We start from the raw sequence: 18,925 nt of genomic DNA, 5'->3' as shown, positions 1-18,925 counted from the left end.
GTTCTCTCCCTCAACGGCCGAAAGATGACAGTTGTGGAGGGAGGGAAGAGTTACAGCTAAGCTTAATGTGGACAGGGAAGCTTGAGAAGCAAGACAGATGACATAATTGTTGCTTTTAGTCAAAAGTTGCATCTACACTGCAGGATTAATGCAGTTTGACACTGCTTTAACTAACATGGCTGAATACTATGGCATTCTGGGATTTGTAGTTTTATGAGATATTTAGTCTTCTATGTCAGAGAGCTCTGTTGCCACAATAAACTACAATACCCGGGATTCCATACAATATAATCATGGCCATGAAAACAGTGTCAAACTGAATTAATTCTGCAGTGTGGCAGCAAACATAATATCATGACCCTTGGCTGCACTACTCCATGGTTGCTTATTTTCAGTGAAGTCACAAGAACAATGCAATGGGTCAGATGGCACTCCAAATGGCAGCAGTTTCCATCAAATAGAGAAAGAATTGTATTTCCCCAGTAATACAGTATATTGTTCTTTGAGAACTTGAGGAGACAAATAAAATATCTTTGAGAGGCAAAGTCATGCTTGCGAGAAACATCAGGAAGCCATGCAACAAATGAGCAACCTTTCTGCATTTGTTGCATTATAAGTACCTGGAAAGGCGCAGCCTCACAAGGAATACTGCAATTGCTGGCTCCCATGCACCAGGCAGCAAGACTGAAATCAAGACTGAATGACTGAACCCAGTGAGTGTCTTAATTCTGCAACCACCAAATGTGTTTTCTCTCAAGAGATCTGGCCTACCTCTAGAATTAAAAATTCTTGGCCACCACTCTGCATTTGTCCTATGGTGTCACTGGTGCTTCTCCCCTACAAAGCATATTTCTAGGACCGCTCCAAGAGCCTGGAAAGCTCTGCCTGTGCAGTTGACCTGGCACTGAACTGTGTCAGTGGAGAAATTGCACACCAGTTGCTAGAGGCTACAGTGCATGACTTCTGTGGGAAGCTGGTGCAAAGTGACTCCTCATGGCCAGATCCTAGTGTTTTATTATGATGACACAAACTGATTGCCAACAAACTCCACCACTGCCTGGGGACTAGGTGGGGTCGGAGTGCTGCAGAGTTGAGGCTTCAGGGCCCTCTCTGCCTGATGGATTCTGATAAACAAGAAAAGTAAGCAGACTCAAGGAGTTAGCCATTTGTGCTTTTCCATAAGCACTTTGGAAAATACAAAGATCCTTTCAAGTAGGCAGGCTGAAGCACACAGGGGAGACAGTAGCAGGAGTGAGAGTGGACAGCGTTTTCCAAGTGGAAAGAGACAGCTGCTGTGAAGAACTGATGAGTGAGACGCCCTCTGAAATCTTATTACAGTGGCAACAGAGATCGAAACTGAGTTGGCTGGCTTCAATTTAAGTCCCATTTGTTACTACATTTGGGGGTGGGGGGGGGTGTATGAAAAGTGAAACCAATGCACAGATTGTGACCACTCAGTTACAAAGGGCCAAAGCTGCGGAAGCAGGTGATTAGGACAAATGGTGAAGAACTATATTTATTCATCAAGAAGCATTAATGGAAGGAAGGAGTCAGAAATCCAGGTGAATTGCTGAGCTGGTTTGGGGAAACAGTCCAGGAGAAAGAGTGCCAGTTCAGGGACCAGGGAAGAGACTATTTTCCCCCTCAGATGGTGACCAAAGATGACAGCCATTTGCCTCTTTAAAATGTGTCCATCCGTCCATCCATCCATCCATCTATCTCATATGATTATCTCATAGTCAGTTTCAGTCCCATCCATGGGAACAAACTGAACCAACAAGTCCATCAATCCATGGATACTTACTAAAGATAAAAAAAGAGCATTAAGCCACAGACTAGGACTTCAAATGGCCACATGTCACAAGAAATGTCTAATTAAAAAAGAAGGGTGATGTGGGACTTTATCACACATGATTTTTAAACCACCATACAAGTTGGATAATAGTGTGAAGTTGAAGGCTTTCATGGCCGGCATCCATAGTTTTTTGTGGGTTTTTCGGACTAGGTGGCCATGTTCTAGAAGATTTTCTTCCTGACATTTCACCAGGATCTGTGGCTGGCATCTTCAGATAATGCTTGCCTGGAAAAAGTGGATAATAGTGTCTTTGACCATACCTGTCACATGAACCTGTCTTCCTCTCACTATTGCCTTGTCCTTGAAGTGTAGTTAGTCCTCCCCTTGCCATTGATGGAGAAACCTGTCAATAAGATCCCAGTTGCACAGGTATAGCATTAGTCCTCAGGTGCGGTAAGTCAATCCTGTGGCAGTTTGAGGATTGTGCAGTCATCTGGTATCTCCTATCCCCCTCCCCTTTCCCATTGCTATTTCAGAACAGATTTGTTTGTTTTCTTTTACTTTCTTTTTTTTTTAGACTGCAGCTGCATAACTCCACTATTGTGTTTTAAAAAAAACAAAACACACACAAACACAAGGCACAGTGGGCAGGGTATAGGATAGGGAGCCAAGGTTGAGGACGAGGGTGGAAAAGAGTGCATGGGCCAAGCAACATCCTGGTCGTACTAATGATGGGACATGCAGTAGGGAGTACTCCCAATCCAGTATGTATGCAATTCACTTCATTAATATGATCATGGTGAGAATGATGGCCATGTAATTAACTCTGTGATCTGGTTTTGAGTTAGCATTCCCCATGTTCTTTTAGTCAGTTACTGGCTTTATTTCTGATTTGATGTTCTCATCTCTGATTATTCACACATGAAAGTGAAATACAGGTAAGATTGAAAAGGCCTTGACTGAGGGAAACCAAGTTCCTCTTGTCTATTGCCATCAACATTCTGGAGCTCTTCCAAAGGGTTTCAGCCTTGCTGTCCAACGCAAGAGCAGGAATGTTGGCTCCCTGCTCATTATTGCTCAGATTATCTGTTGCATCACTGCCTCCGGTCTGTATTCCCTGCAGTTGCTGTAGTGAACTGCAGTAGTTAAGTCTTGCCATGTCCACTTGGGTTTTTCTCCTCTACTTCAAACCGTGTGTGTGTGTGTGTGTGTGTGTGTGTGTATGTGCGCGCATGCATGTGTGTAAACTTCTTTTTCCAACCCATTTGTGTTAAGAAATATTAGAAACAGTATGGATCTTTCTAGCAGACAAATCAAATTAGCAAGCCAGAAGCTGAACAACAACCAGTCTCATACTCACACATAAGCATAAAAAGGTTTTTTAAATGCAAACTTAAGCATACTCAAAGACAGACTAATGGAGGGGAAAGAGCAAATGAAAGAAACAGAGAGAGAACGATGAGAAGAGGGGAAAAACAGCCAGGTTAAAATGATGCATGAAAAGAGATAACAGGAAGGTACAATGAATATATTCTGTGCCCAAACTTCTAGAAAGCCATATACAAACTAGCAAATTAGTGAGTATATGCATGAAAAGTTTTCTAATTCTATCAACTCTAGTTTTGTGCATTCTCGGGTACAAGTGTTTGTGCAACAATATGCTAATTTTAACTTCCAGCTACCACATTGCTAGATGCACAGAGCCACTCTTCAAACCTGTACTGATATTCATTCTGTTTTCACTGGCATTGCTTCAGAATGTTCTGAAACAATGCCAGTGAAAACAGAATGAATATCTGTACAGGTTTGAAGGATGGGTATGTGCATTTTACACTCATTTTAGTGACCTCGGAAGGATGCCATTTTGAGTCAACCTGGAGCCCCTGGCTGGGATTAAACTCACAACCTTATGGTTTGTGAGTAAGTGGCTGCAGTACAGGCATTTAACCACTGCACCACCAGGGTTATTGTAACCTCATGGATTTCACCAGGTTTTCTTAGGCAAGGAATATTCAGAGGTAGTTTTGCCAGTTTCTTCCTCTGAAATTTAGCCTAAGTATCTGATATTTGTTGGCAGTCTCAGGGTGGTATATAAATATTTCTATAAATAAATAAATGTTGCACTGAAAGTTACAGGGATGGAGAAGCACAGCTTTCACCTCCTGTTGAAAAGATTAATACCATCAGCTATTCACTTCTGTCATTTGTTGAGAAAGCGCAGAGTGTAATTAGGTTTCTTTTGTCATTGGACCAGACACAGGTGCCTAATGAAATGAGAAAGCAAATCCTGCAAATGGAAGCAGATCAGGCTGCTTGGAGTCTCAGCTCTGTTCCTAGCACAGGTTTAGAGCTTTGGGATAATCTCCAACCCCACTGCATATACATTGGTCTCTATCCACTGCTTTCCAAGTACTTGGTGGCATCGCTGTGGGTGCCAGCATCCTTGCTTAGTTCCAGCATTCATGGTTTACATCTGTGCCTAGGAAAATATGATCATGATGTGTGTAGGCAACGGAAACAGAAGCAGCAGGCTTGGAAAGGGGACAGCTGGCATGCCAGCAGGGAATGGCTGCTGATGGGTGTGGGGAAAGGAGACAACTCCGGCTAAATGCCCCCAAGCTGCATCTCCATGCATCCTGTAAGGCAGCCTCCTCAAGGCACATACCATCTTTGCTTCTCTATGCAACCCTAATGTCCTCAAGCAGCATGTCAAGTTCATTGACTGTACGCTTAAGAGAGCCTTTTTATGAGAAGGATATTCAAATGCTTCCAAGAAATAGTGCAATAAATGCCCAAAGCTGTATGGCAAATGTTTGAAGAAGAGACAAAATGTATCTACTTCCGTCTTTAAAGAACAATAAGAGTGTGTGTATGTGTGTCCTGCAGTACTGTGTGAAAAATGTACTGGCTTTGTTTTTTAGACCTTCCTGGGAATGTTATCACTGTATAGCTGTTGAACCAATACAGGTATTTTCCATCCCTTCCTCTTGATGGATTTATTCATACATTTTTGTTCTTCCATACTCTCTCACTCCAATATTATTCACCTTGTCTCTCTACACCTCAGTTTGAGCAGTTACTTTCTTCTGATCCTCCTGGCAGACTAAGTTTCATTGTTTGCAATTCTCACTTTGGGCGATGCATCCTGGCATCTGACTGAGCATTTGTGTTTTATTCTTTTACAATGAATAATTTTCAGATCCATGTATTCATGTTTAAAAAAAAAAAAAAAAAACTAGATTGCCAATCTGAAACAATCCATGTATTACAAATTCTTTCTTGGTTTTCATAGGCAAACATTTCCCTTAGTCAAACAGTAGAAAAGAAAATGTTCTTACATAGTCCATTAAGTATCTACTGTGTTCGAAAGAGAAGATCCACTAGCACCATCACAACCTCTCTTAGGAAAGAACTCCTTCTCCCTCCTCACCCATCTGTTTCTTTGACACAGCCTCTTGTAATTCTGAGATTCAGAGCAATGCTGATCAGTTAAGCAGACAAACAGGTAGTGATTCATCAGAGGAAATAATGAAACTGTGAGTTAATCAATCATGGAGATATTCAGTCCTTGATGGTTAGATGTCACAAGGAGCAAAACAGGCACCACAAATGTGAATTATGCAGAAGGCTTTTTAAAAAATTAAAAGGACCCTGTCAAACCAAAGTAAGCAAGCTAGCTTAAATTTTCCTCTGTTAGGATGTTATCAGACAAGGGAAATTGGAAGTATAATCCAATGGCAATCTGAACGCAATCATGGAGTTTAATGTTATTGCATGATAGACTACCACACACAATTTCGGGCAATGGGAAGTCAGTCCGAATGTAATCATGGGGTTTCATGTTATTGCATGAGAGGTGATCACACACAATTTCGGGGAATAGCAAGCTATTTTCAGGCAGTGGGAAGTCAGTTCGAACACAATTTGAATTCACGTAAATTCGCTGAACTAGTGAATTCACGTGAATGTGTTCTGGCCCCACTTTCTTTTCATTCGAAATTAAGAGAAATTCCTCCCGTGTGATAAACTCCTTAGAATCTAACCTGTAGATTGTTCAACATAGAATGATTCTGTGCAACACAAAACCTAACTATTGGAGAACACTTTGTGCAGTCAAAATGTGTGTGTATGTGTGTGTAATACCCAAGGAAATCCGACTCATGATCTGGTGGTCTAGAGAAGCAGGATTTTAATAAAGGGCTTCCTGATTTCTCTATCACTCAGCTCATCCCTCCAATCTGGAACTTCTTGGTAAGAACTGACTCAGAGGCACAAGCATGGTTGGCTCATTGCTAGAAACTGATTGCCTTTCACACAAACACCAGAAAATGATAAGAAAGAAAGAAAGACTGCTTCTGAGTATTTTTTAAAATTCAACTTTATTATTATTATTATTATTATTATTATTATTATTAAGCTTTATTTATATAGCGCTGTTAATTTACACAGCACTGTATTTTTTGTATTTTAAGTTTCAGTTTCTCAATAGCTAGAGCAATTAGCACTTCACATCTGCAGCTTTGACTTTTGTGGACTTGATTATTCACAGATTTGATTAATATGCTCTCTCTAGTAATCTCTAGGTCAGGGGTCGGCAACCTACGGCCCGCGGGCCTCATCAGGCCCGCTGAGGCCTTCAGACCAGCCCCAGGCCAGTCCTGCCGCCGCCGCCGCCATCATAACTGTGGCGGCGCCTTTGGCTGCTTATGTGGCCAGCCGGCCACCCATCCATCCACCCACCCACCTCCTCTGCTTCTTCTTCCACCTCTGTGTGGCTGCACAGCCCCCGGGAGTTCCTTGCCTGGGGCTGGAGGCAGCTGGCGCGCGCCCAGCTTGTGTGTGCACGCACGCACGGGGCTCACAAAGAGCAGCTCCTTCCCTTGAGGCTGGCTGGCCAATAGGAAAAGGCCGGGGGCGGGGCTGTTTCCAGCCCCAGTTGACCATTGGCCAGCCTCAATGGGAAGATGAGGCTTCCCAGGAGGAGGAGGAGGAGGAGAAAGAGGAGGAACACTGACCTCAAGCCTCTCCTTTTGGGCGAGCAGGAGGGAAAAGGGCCATTTCCGGGTGCTGTTTGGCGCCGAAGATGAAAAGGAAAAGAAGGAGGAGAAGGAGGTAGGTAGCCATTTCCATCATGTATTTCCCTCCCCTGTATTGTTGAGTGGGTTCTTGGCCCCATCTGTGTGTGCCTTTTTATTTTCCTGCCTTGTGTATTGTTGTTGTTATTGAGTGGGTTCTTGGCCCCATCTGTGTGCATTTATTTTCCCTTTTCTGTATTTTTATTAACCGAGGGCAAATCCACTTTGTGTTAAACCACCTTGACATGTTCAATATGCATGGCCATGTGAACCCATGTTAAGTATTAAACCCAAAGGGTTTGGTTATGCAATAAGCCTCTCTGTCAGGGATGCTTTGATTGAGAGTTCCTGCATGGCAGGGGGTTGGACTGGATGGCCCTTGCGTCTCTTCCGACTCTATGATTTTATGATTCTATGAAATTTGCAAGAACCCATGGTAAATAAAGCCACGTGAAATGCTCAAATGTGCTGTCATGTGTGTTTTGGAATGGGGGAGGGGGGTTGGCCAGAAAAGGAAGTACATTTTTGCCATCTGTCTAGGAATAATGCCCAAATGTCCTCCATTTTGATCATGCCTAAGAAACATGCATTTATATTAACATTTTATAAAAAGCAGCAACTTTTTTCGCATTTCCTCCATTTTAAAAATATATCCTACATTTGGAAAAATGTCCTACATCTGTCCTACATTTGTCCCGGTTTGGAGACAAATTTTTTGGCTTTGGCCCCCCATTTGTCTGAGGGTCAGCAACCCGGCCCCCGGCTCAAAAAGGTTGCCTACCCCTGCTCTAGGTACTCCAAAGTGACTCTGTGGTTGATGTCCGCAGAAGTCATGTTCGACACCTAGAGAGAACATTTTTCTAGGCACCTGTAGATCCTCCAGAACACTTTGGTGGTCAACTTCCAACAGATGTTGACCACAGAGTTGTGCTGGAGGACCTAGAGATTCCTAGAGAGGTGTTCTCTCAGGTTAAACAATGGTGTTTGTTTTTTTAATTTGTGGTTTTTCTACTTTCTACTTTCATGGGTGTCTTGTGTCCCTCACAGGGAGGGACTTACTTACTGCTCAAAGATCCATGAAGTGGAGCCAATACTCCACTTGGAGTCTCTGGGACTGATCCTTAAGTCATTGACTTAACATGTCAGTAACAAGGAAATGTGTCTGTTTGGGAAATCCAAATAATCTAGGATGTCAAGCCTGTCACCATTCAAGATTAGCAATATTAAATTAGATGGACTCCTGCTTTGACTCTGTAATATATCAAACCAATCAGGAATTAATTCTGCCAGGCTCCCAACTTTATCTAACAGTCTCTTTTTCTCATGGTCTGTCACAGAGATCTTTCAGTATTTTCATATTCAGAGCCCATCTTTATGTACAACATGCAACATTTCAAACTTTTTTGACAATGGTAATATTTCCTACATTTATCTCCAAATGATCAGACAAAAGTGGAAAAGAACAGAAGGCTTCCTGTGGCATTAGTAGTCAACCCGATGAAGGAATCTGATTTCTTTCCTACAAAGTTTAGTTTCCTGGGACATAACAGGACATGCAGTGTCTCAGGTTGCTACCAACTGCAGAATGAACACATCTTGCCAACACAGTAATGCCTATGATTGGATGTTACGTAATTCTGTGATTTGTAGTTTTGTGAGATATTTAACCGTTTTTGTCAGACAGCTCTGGTACCACAACAAACTACAAATCCCAGGATTCCATAGGATGGAGCCATGCCAGTTAAAGTGGGGTCAAACTACATTAATTCTGCAATGTAGCAGCACCCTGAGTAAGCATGTCTAGGAGACTGCTGAATAGGTGTTCCCTCAGGCAAACAGATCAACAGGTTCATGCTGGGGAAAAGACACCTGCTGGTTCTACATCTTTCACTTATTTCTATTTCTCAGTGCAACTTTATCTATCACCACTTCTGCATTCCTTTCTTTGCTCTTGATCTCCCAGTCCCTCTCATAGGTACCTGTGCAACATCTTACAGATGTCTACATGCTTGGATAGAAAGCACTAGAATGGCAAATATTGGTTATTGATGAACAGTGTCTTCTATAGATACTGTAATTTTCTTGTAAGTTCTGTGGACTGAGCACAAGAAACCCATCAGAAAAACCTAACCACTTAATTTAGTGATACATTTGGGCCAGCAAACCAAGGCAAATATCCCAGGCAACATCAAGAAGAGCAGATTGTGTAAAAATTAATTTTGGACTGCAAGTCATCATGGCATGGCATTCTGACTGGAGGATTCTTGCACTTGTGATCCCCAAAACATAATATTTTCTAACAAGGGCTTGGAACTCAGTGGTTTCTGGTGTTTGTGACATTCCCTGGGATCTCCGTCAAGGTGACTGCCATTGAAGGGCCTACTACTATTTCAGTCATTAAAAATAAATATGAAATGACCTAGTATTTTTCTCCTTAAATGCCAAGTATCAAGTAAAATGATACAGCATGTATAATTGACAATAGATTTTACATAATTTGCTAGAGCTACCAGACCAAAAATTGATAACAGAAAGAACAAAGCATAGTCTCCATGTGCATTGTTAAAATTCTCCTTTTACACAGTTCAAACAAGGGCTTAGTTTGCTTACAGTGTAAACAGAATCATAGTCTTCATGAGACATTATGAGCCTTATTCAGAGGGTTTGGTTTATTATTTAGTTAGTATGTGGAATAGAAGCCATACTCACATTGTGAATATAAGAAAAATGTTGTCTAAGAAAAAAGCATTTTTTTCCTTTAAGGAATTATATCTGGCTATGGACCTTTTTAGGCAACTTTATGTAGGTGCATGCATGCATATGTAATGGGGGTAATCTGGCAGCATTAAACTGGTGCTAACCAGGACCCAGCGTCAAGTAATATGATATTCAGACCTTTGTGAATGTTCAGCCATGATTAGGAAGACTTGGGTTCAACTTTGCACTTACTAAGTGACTGTTGATGAGTAACAAATTTTCAGCCTTACTCAGCTCTCAGCATATTTTGGGGATAAAATGGAAGCAGCAGAACGAATTAGGGACAAATGAGAAATTCATTCAGTTCACATTTCAGTATGAACTTATGGCACTTTTACTTCCCAGTCCTGAACATAAATCAGAACACATTTAGATGCCAAAAACCACACTGTTACCAAGCTTGCTATGCAGATTGCCCATGTAAAAGAAACCATACAAAAATATGTTCTCTTGCAAAATCTGCCCACACCCCAGAATATCCACTTTTGAAAAGTATGTATATTGTGGGAAATTGCTTAAGACTGCTTCTTCCATTTGAAAACATTTCTGGGGGAAATGCACACAAAGGTGCATGCACTTGAAAAAGTGTAAATATAAGAAAAGAGCATATATTTTGGGGAAATATGCATGAATAGGTTCCAGTTTTTGTACAGTTTCTGACAATCACAAGGTCAGCAGTTCGAGAGCCAAGTGCTGCATGACAGAGTGAATTCCCGTCACTAGTCCCAGCTTCTGCCAACCTAGCAGTTCAAAAGCATGTAAAAGTGCAAATAGATAAATAGGTACCACTTCAGTGGGAAGGTAACAGTGTTCTGTGCAGTCATGCTGGCCACATGATCACAGTCATCTCTGACAATGCTGGCTCTTTGACTTAGTAATGGGGAGCACTGCCCCCTACAGTTGGACACGACTAGCCAACCTTGTCAAAGGGGAAACCTTTATCTTTTTTAAATATAGATATATAATACTGTATAATATGAAATCCAGGCACAATAGATCTGACAATGGATAAAAGAGAATGAGAACAAAATTAAGCCTGGTCGTTTCATCCATCCCAGCAGACTGCCTTGAGTTCCTTATAGGGAAGACAGGATATCATTGCATTGATATAAATGAAACCAGAACAAGCAGAGAAGGTGGCAAGGAGCCAACTTTGTTGGAGAGGAGCAAATAACAATATGGTCTGTAGTGTTTTCAAACCAGGAGTACAACAACTGGCCAAAATCCAATTGGTTAATCCCAACTAACATAGACACATTGAATCAATTTGTTGCTGCTGTTGCTGCTGTTGTTATGGGCCTTCAAGTTGACTCTGACTTGTAGTGAACCTATCCTAGGATTTTCCTGACAAAGATTTCTTCAGGGGGGTTTCCCATTCCTTTCCTGTAAAGCCGAAAGAGTGTGACTTGTCCAAGGTCAGTCAATGGATTTTCTTGGCTGACTGGGAATTTAAACCCTGGTCTCCCAGAATTGTAATCCAACACTGAAACTACTACACCACACTAGCTGGCTGACTTCAGTGGTATATTTGCACTTATGTAAATCTCATTGACTCAGTGGTTCTACTCTCATTAGGTATAGCAACAATATTTGGGTCACTCTCTCCTGTAGTAGAGAGGGAGAAGAAAGAGGGTGTTTCCCAATATATTTTTCGTTGTGTAATCACACTGCTTTGTCACAGAGTTTGATAAAGTTAGTTTTTAGCCCAGAACTTCTCAAATCCTCCAGCTACCAGGACAAATTCTGTTTAATCATGAAATTTTACCTGGAGTTTATTCATTGGCTTCCCATATTTTGCTACCTCTTTTTCTGCCCCTTTCCCCCATGCTTCCATTTAAAAAATTAATTAAGGATGGAAATAGAAAGCTGTACAGTATCCTTTGATTGGCAGCACTAGGGATTATCTGTCTGGGAATGCTATTGCTTCTAAAAAAATTTCTTCTTTCAATAGAAAATGAAGAAATGTCTTCACTAAATGGGAAGTGTGTTTCTGCAGCCATGTTAGTCAAGGGATTTTGAGAATTAGCATCCAAGCTCTGCACTATAGCTTTGCTGGATGGAAGCCTAATCCAACCCCACTCATACTCTTGCTACCCAACTTGCTGCTAGCATCTTAAAATATTCATTGACAACATGAAGTGATTTGTTGCAAAAAAAAAATGGGGTTGCCTCTGGTTTAGAAATACTGGTATTTGCCAGTTTTGACACACCATCTTCCTCCTTTTTTGAAATCTTGGAAATCACCACAACTTGTTCACAGATTCTCTAGTTCCTAATTTGCAGGGCTTGCCTTTTATGAGGTTATTTTGTCCCATGGCTCCAGCTGAAAATCAAGTGACTTACTGCTCCTTTGGCTGTCCAAAGCCTGACAGCTTTTTCTCTGTACATCTAGCTGTTCTATAAAAGGAGAAAGCCATGAGTAATGTGTCTGCTAGGAACAAAAATTCCCAGGAAAAGTGAGAAGCACCTTGCAGATGTTTCATTGCCTGAAGGTGCAAAAAGCAATTTAGTTAGCATCTGTAGCATTCACAACAGGTTCAGCAAGTCCAGATGTAAAGAATGCAAATCAGGAAAAAGAAAAGAAAAGATTGAGTGTTGTGGCAATGCGGAATGTTCCAAAAGAAAGTTACAGCCAGGCATCACTACTGCGTTTCTAAGCAGCTGGCATCAGAAAGCTGGTTTGCTTGGTTCATGTTCAACAAGTGGTATTGGTGTAGCCACATAAGCAAGGTGGAGCTGTGTCTCTCACATAACAGTCTCTGGTAAGGAGATGATGTCCTCTGTGGAAGGGGGTATTTTTTTTTTTTGAGAATCCCATGAAAATCTTTTCTGCTGCAATTTTTACCATGTTTTGAACATGTACAACACAGTAATATTCAAATGCAGAGTCTTCACAGCAAAAGATACATTTGTTAGATGCCAGTAGTCAAGTGCATTCAAATCTCTCCCTCCAGAGGTGATGCTTATAAGAAGAAAGATAGTATGCATGTGGGGGGAAATTATCAAGATTGTTAACATGGGTGTCCAGAATTCTCGGAACTCATACACAGCACTAATCGTGATAACAGGGGGGGCAGGGGATTAGTAGTATCTTCCTAAGGTAAGTATTCCCAGAATTTGGAAAATGTACTTTTTTGGACTATAACTTCCAGTATCCACAGCTAGTGTGGCATAGTGGTTTGAGTGTTGGGCTGAGACTCTGGAGACCAGGGTTTGATTCCCCGCTTGTCCATGAAACTCACTGGGTGACCTTGGGCAAGTCACATGCTCTCAGACTCAAGGGAAAACTATGGCAAACCTCTTCTGAACAAATCTTGCCAAGACAACCCCAGGATAGGTTCACCTTCGAGTTGCCGTAAGTTGGAAATGACTTGAGGGCACACAACAATAACAACAATCATTCAGATCATGACTGTTCTGGCAGGGGGATTCTGGAAGCTATGGTTTAAAAAGTAATTTTTTCCAAGCTCTGTATCAGATGCCAGGCTGAGCCCAGGTACCAGTAAAGCTTAGATTAGTCAAATTTGTGGCAGATAGGTCTATCAACAGTTATTAGCCATAACAGTTAAATGGACCTTCAATGTAGAGCAGCAGTATACCTCTGGTTACCAGAACCTAGGACTAACAAATGGGAAGCCTATGTTTTTGGACTTCGAGAAGTATATTTTATATATGCTTGGATTTAAAAACAAACAAACTTCTGATCAGATGGATCTTTATTTTGATCCAGCAATGTTTTTCTTATGATACAATTCAAAATAGAAGAAAAATTGCTGAAATTCACTTAAAACCTTCCATGCAGCCCATAATAGACATGAGGTAAGAACAAAACAAGAACCCCTCATGCTTTCATGCTGCAAAGATATCGCTTGTTTCACTGAAATTGTTTTTAAGCACATTACTTGTCATCATAAAGCATAACCTTAGAAGAGAACTTGCTGTTTTGTGAGGAAATGACTTGCACAGATAACCATTAATAGAACAGAGATGGTCATAGGGTTATTATGGAACCATCTGTAAGAGCAACCATATCGCTATTGATTCTTTCAAGCAGTAAATGCTTTTGAATAAAAGGCTGATGCTTCTTAAAAGTACACATTTGATGTAAGGAAACCTATCTTGTAATATCTTCAGTGCCTGCACTATAGATGTAAGGTCCTCAAACTACTGACAACCTACACTATACTGGAACATCTACATCATAAGGTTTGGTCCTCATTCTTCTCTGGAGAAGTGCTCTCAGATGTCTACACATGTGCATGTTATTGTATGTCCATGCCTTGCACTCATATATCTCAAAGCATAGGACTGTCCTGAGAAGGAAAATAAATCATAGTAGGCCCATTTGAACTAAGCCCTCCACTAATCTCTGACTAACTAACATACAGCTCCCAACAGTTATCTAGTAGCCTCAGGGCTATAATCCCAGTGCTCATTTAGGCTGAATCTACATGTGCAAAATAATTCAATTTTACCTCAATCCTAGCCCCATTTGAACATATGATATTCTTCTGGTTTCAGACTGAAACCAGTTCCTTTAGAAATCTAGGGCCTTTGAGGCAAATTTTTATTTTTTTAAACACCAACCTCTTACTCCCCTTTTTCTTGGAAAAAAACATTTTTTTAAAAAAATGTGTCCCACACCCCAAATTGGGATCAAGGTGAAATTGGGGGTTGGAGGGCAGGACATGTTGGTAGGTGGTTACACTGGCATCCCCATCTGGCAAGCATGGTGTCACCATTTTATTTGAACATGCAGTGTGTATGTACGGTAGGCAGATATGCACATATTTGAATATCCGAAGGATTGAGATTCTCTGCCCACTGGTCTGTGTGTGTTACATTTTATTAAATATTTATTATTTTATTAAACTTAATTAAATACATTCGTCCCTCTACATATGTTAGTGGCACAAGAGCTGCTAAAATTATGCTATTTTAAATAGGGACTTTGACAACACCAGTGTCTGTCTTCAGCTGCGTTCAGTTTGGCTTAGTCAGTGGTCAAAATTTTGGTCACTGGGAGGAAATCAAACTGATGCGGTGGCCCAGTACAACTGTGCATGCATTCTTTGCTCGCTCATTCACTTGGTGGGAGGAGGAAAGGTATGGTATGGTATGGTATGGTATGGTATGGTATGGTATGGTATGGTATGGTATGGTATGGTATGGGGGATCAGGAGGAAGGAAGGTGGGTTGTGCATGGGTCTCCAGGGTGGACAGAGGTAGTAGGAGGGGAATAGGGGAGGAAGAGAGAGTCGCCACCGTCATAGAAGCAGCCACAATAGCTCCCTTCCCACTTCCCTTGCAATGTTGGTCTTGATGAGTCTGGGCTTAAGAGGGGTTCGTACAGGAGGGTTGCCATAATTTCCTTCCACAAAACTGGGATGAAAGCATATGGGACTGGAATAGGCACCTTATTGACACATACACCCCAAACTCCCCCACACCCCATTGTTGACATTTAACACCTATTTCATTGCATATTTCAGTCATTGTTGTTGTTTGTTTATATACTGTCATCAATCTATATTCTGGGATTTGTAATCTGTTGTGGCACAGGAGCTCTCTGACAGAGACTATATAACTCAATAAATTACAAATTCCAGAGTTCCAACAACCTTGAGCCATGGCAAACTGCATTATTTCTGCAATGCAAATTAAACCTAAGCATCTGAATTCTACCTTCTTGGAGGGGAATTTAGCAAAGGTATTTTTTCTTCTCTTTTCACTCCCATGTGGGGTGAGTGGAGAGAAGTTCCAAGTAGCCACCAGGGTGACTCCCTTCTACTCTTGCAGCTGAGTCGCCACAGACTTACCAAGACAGAAGCCCTTCTCTGGTCAGTCTCTGCTCACCTCCTTTCCTTTCCCTTCCCACCTTTTGGACTCTGGGCCTGGCACTTCTATGTGGTACAAGCCAGAACTTTTTGAGTCCTTGCGAGGTTTCACTCCTCCTTGAGCAATCCGGGAGTTGCTGCTTCAATCAGCCTAGCCAGCTAGGACATTTTTCAGACCTTTCAGTCCCCAGCTTTTCAGGACAAATGGCAAGCCTACATACACAATATTCTGCATGCAGCTACTGAGATTTCCAAGTGTTTGTGTGCATGTTGTTAGGCAGTCTCTAATTAGGGGAATTTCTTAATTTAATTGAAATTGCTGAGAGGGAGGGTTAGCAACACCCTCTCAAGATTTTGTCCCTTAGTGTATACCAGAGTGTATAACAATCCTTTAAGATACGACGTGGAGACCGACTGTTCCAATTAATATCCAAATATTTATTAAAAGGGGGGGGGGGGGGGAAACCACAGCAAAAGACACACACACAATCAATGCTCAACAAAAGCAAAGGGAAATTCAGGGGAGAACTGAGAGAGGCAAAACTACAGGAGATAGTTTTTTTTTTTGGGGGGGGGGTTCAGGCTATGTGGCCATGTTCTAGAAGAGTCTATTCCTGACGTTTCACCAGCATCTGTGGCTGGTATCTTCAGAGAATGCTTGCCTGGAAAGGAGTTGGGTGAACCTGGGAAGGCTATATACCCGACTCCTTTCCAGGCCCAAACTTGAACTATCTTTATACCCTTTTAAAGCAGCACTAAGACTGAGATAGAAAAGGGTGGTACAGATACACCATTTGTCTTTCCCATAGTCTTCTTCTTTAGCATAGGAAATATTTCCATGCAGCTGTACTTGTGCTGGTATTGCTACAACATTTCTAGGGTCATATGTTTATTTGTTTGTATGTTCTGCTAAACTTAGTAGAACTTGCTACTGAGTAAACATGCTAGAGAATCTAGTGAGACTTCTCAAACACAGCATGGTTCTGATATGAATCTAATGTCCCTCAGGCAGGAGTTGTTCCTGTTCTGTTTTTGTATTATCTCATGTAACCTTTATCCACACATACCTATAAAAGTAGCACAACAAAAACTGAAGATATATAAGCTCCAAATATTTGCATCTGTGAATTGGAGCCAGATTTAGTCATGTTTAGAGGAGACCCACTGAATTCAATGAACATCAGGCAGTCATGATAAGCTTGTCCCACTGATTTCAAGGCATGTGCTGTAAGTATGCCTATAACTAGCTCCAGTGCTATCTGATTTAAACTTGGTTGTTATAAATTCCAACCCCAAAGTCATAGACACTTTGAGAATCCTTTGGGTAGAAGCATGAGCTAAGTGGAAGCCTCAAATAAATAAATAATTCACTGTCGGATTCTGTAACTCCCTGAGATACCTTCAGTGTTACAAAGACATGGATATGAGAATCCAACTGATTTCAATGAAGCAAATTTATGACTATCTATAGGCTGGGATATAAATTCCTCTGCAGGATCCTGATGGTGGGTTTTGAGATTCTCATAGTTTAATCAAGAAGGATGCCATGCTAAAACACATATCTGCTTTTCCTCTTATCTTGCCTTCCCAAATATGAAAGCCTACATTTGATTTTATGCATGCATCTCATTCTGTGAGGAGGCTGCACATGATGAGAAAATCTTGAATGTGCTGTACGTGTTGAAGCAGACACATTCTTAACACATCTACTCTCACTAGGAAAAACTGTATAGGAGAAAGGTGAGAAATGCAAGCAGAGCAGCACGGGAACGTCAGGTTGAATTACGTGATGTCAGAAGAGTAGGATGTCCTGGGATTGGATTTCACTTCAGCCCTGACCAGCAGCCTTCTAGAGACACAGCCAGCAATTCAGATGCCAAGCTACAAGCTTGTAAAAAAAGACAGTACAGCTTTCTGCTTGGAACTGTCCTAGTTCCTAATGCAGGTGAGAAGGGATCACATAACTGAGTGACCCTTTGCATCAAATACTGTAATGACAACAATGATATCTTGCCATAGAAATCTAGCAAGTTAGGAAGAATGGTGCTAGTCTCATTTTTTAATCTAGGTCTAGCATAAATAGGAAGCTCGGTTTATTAAAAATAGGGTTTGCATGCACAAAGTTTTCTGTCAAAATTGGTTCACTAATGCCCATGCATGTAACATGAATTTCTGGCTCTGAAACACACTGTGCTGGGGTCATCATGCTGACTGGGTGGGTATCAAGAATCTTTTTTAAAAATGATACAAAACATGAGAAATATTTTACTGATACTTTTTAAAAGCCTTATATGCTAATTTTCCATACACAGCCAGCTTAAACACACACACAGAGAGAGAGAGCTGGGAAATGTTAATTTTGGAGCAACATTTTCCAAAACTGCAGTATGGCCAGCAGGCATTCTGGGTGGGAGGTTTGGGGTATAGGTATAGTTCAAGAAAGTAACATTTCCAACTTCTGGTAAGCATCCAAATACATTTGACTCTGCATTAAGAACTGACAAAGTTGTAGGCACACTCAGTTAAAAAAGACAGAATGGAAAGAGAAAGACAGACTGTTCCTTCATACTGCTCAGTCAGAAAGCACTCCATCCCTTGTTTTCTCAGTGTGAGAGAGGAAGGAAGTTAAGCAATAAGTGAGTTTATTGAAGATGTGTTGTGTGAAGACACATCATATCTAGTGTGCCATCCAATTTAATAATTCACCTGTGTAGTGCATCTGCTGCTCAAGAAACCAAAAGCACATGTATCACTTATTCCTGTCCCTTGACCTACTTCATGGTACAGAAATGCTCAGATAATTCCAAAAGTATTTGGGCCAAGTATTTTACTACACTTGATCTTAGCCCAAAGGCTGAGAAGCAATATTTTAACCTACAGTCAGAACTTCAGACACATAATAGCTCAATGACAGAGCACTGCGTTTGCATGTAGAAAAGTCTCAGACTCAAGTCCTGGCATCCGCAATTAAAAAAGCAGATTGGGTGGCAGAAAATGGTAAAGATCTCTTACCTTTTGAGGATCACTACCTGTTCATGGAGTGAAAACTGTGTTAGAATTTAAATGGATGAAAGAGAAAGCTGCTTTGCAGTCTGTTAAAAGACAATATCAAGAGCATGCCCTTCATGAAATGTAAAAAAGGTGAAATGGTGGGCATGGCAAACCACATAAACTGTTACCCGAAGAAGTAATTCCAGTTTTAAAAATTTACAAGGTACCTGCCTATACATTTGTGAGTTAATATATACCACTACTGCATGCATCTTCCAATGTTTTGATGCAACGTTCCCCCCCCCCCCCTCTAATAATCAGTGGGTCTGATGAAGAAATCCAAGTGGAAAAGTTTGCTACAATTATAAACTAGATGGATTTTACAGGAATAAGCCATGAACAGGCACTGATAATTTATCATTCAGAGATCTTTGATGCAAAGGTCTCTTGAATTTTTCCATCCAAATGTT

At 41.2% G+C, this 18,925-nt stretch overlaps 1 long non-coding RNA gene across 1 annotated transcript in view; it reads left to right on the top strand.

Moving 5' to 3' along the window:
- The first annotated feature begins 6,843 nt into the window (after nucleotides 1-6,843).
- Nucleotides 6,844-18,925, top strand: part of LOC149284496 (uncharacterized) — a 105,094-nt gene continuing 93,012 nt past the window's right edge. The window contains exon 1 of the long non-coding RNA XR_016277841.1: nucleotides 6,844-6,907. This is a non-coding gene — a long non-coding RNA (uncharacterized LOC149284496). The remainder of the gene's footprint in view (nucleotides 6,908-18,925) is intronic.

This window comes from Sceloporus occidentalis, unplaced genomic scaffold, assembly GCF_023333645.1.
Source record: "Sceloporus occidentalis isolate IW3139 unplaced genomic scaffold, rSceOcc1.0.p SCAF_92, whole genome shotgun sequence".
Classification (NCBI taxonomy): Eukaryota; Metazoa; Chordata; class Lepidosauria; order Squamata; family Phrynosomatidae; genus Sceloporus; species Sceloporus occidentalis.
The sequence above is the reverse complement of the archived record's forward strand: the minus strand, read 5'-3'. Positions and strand labels throughout refer to the sequence as shown.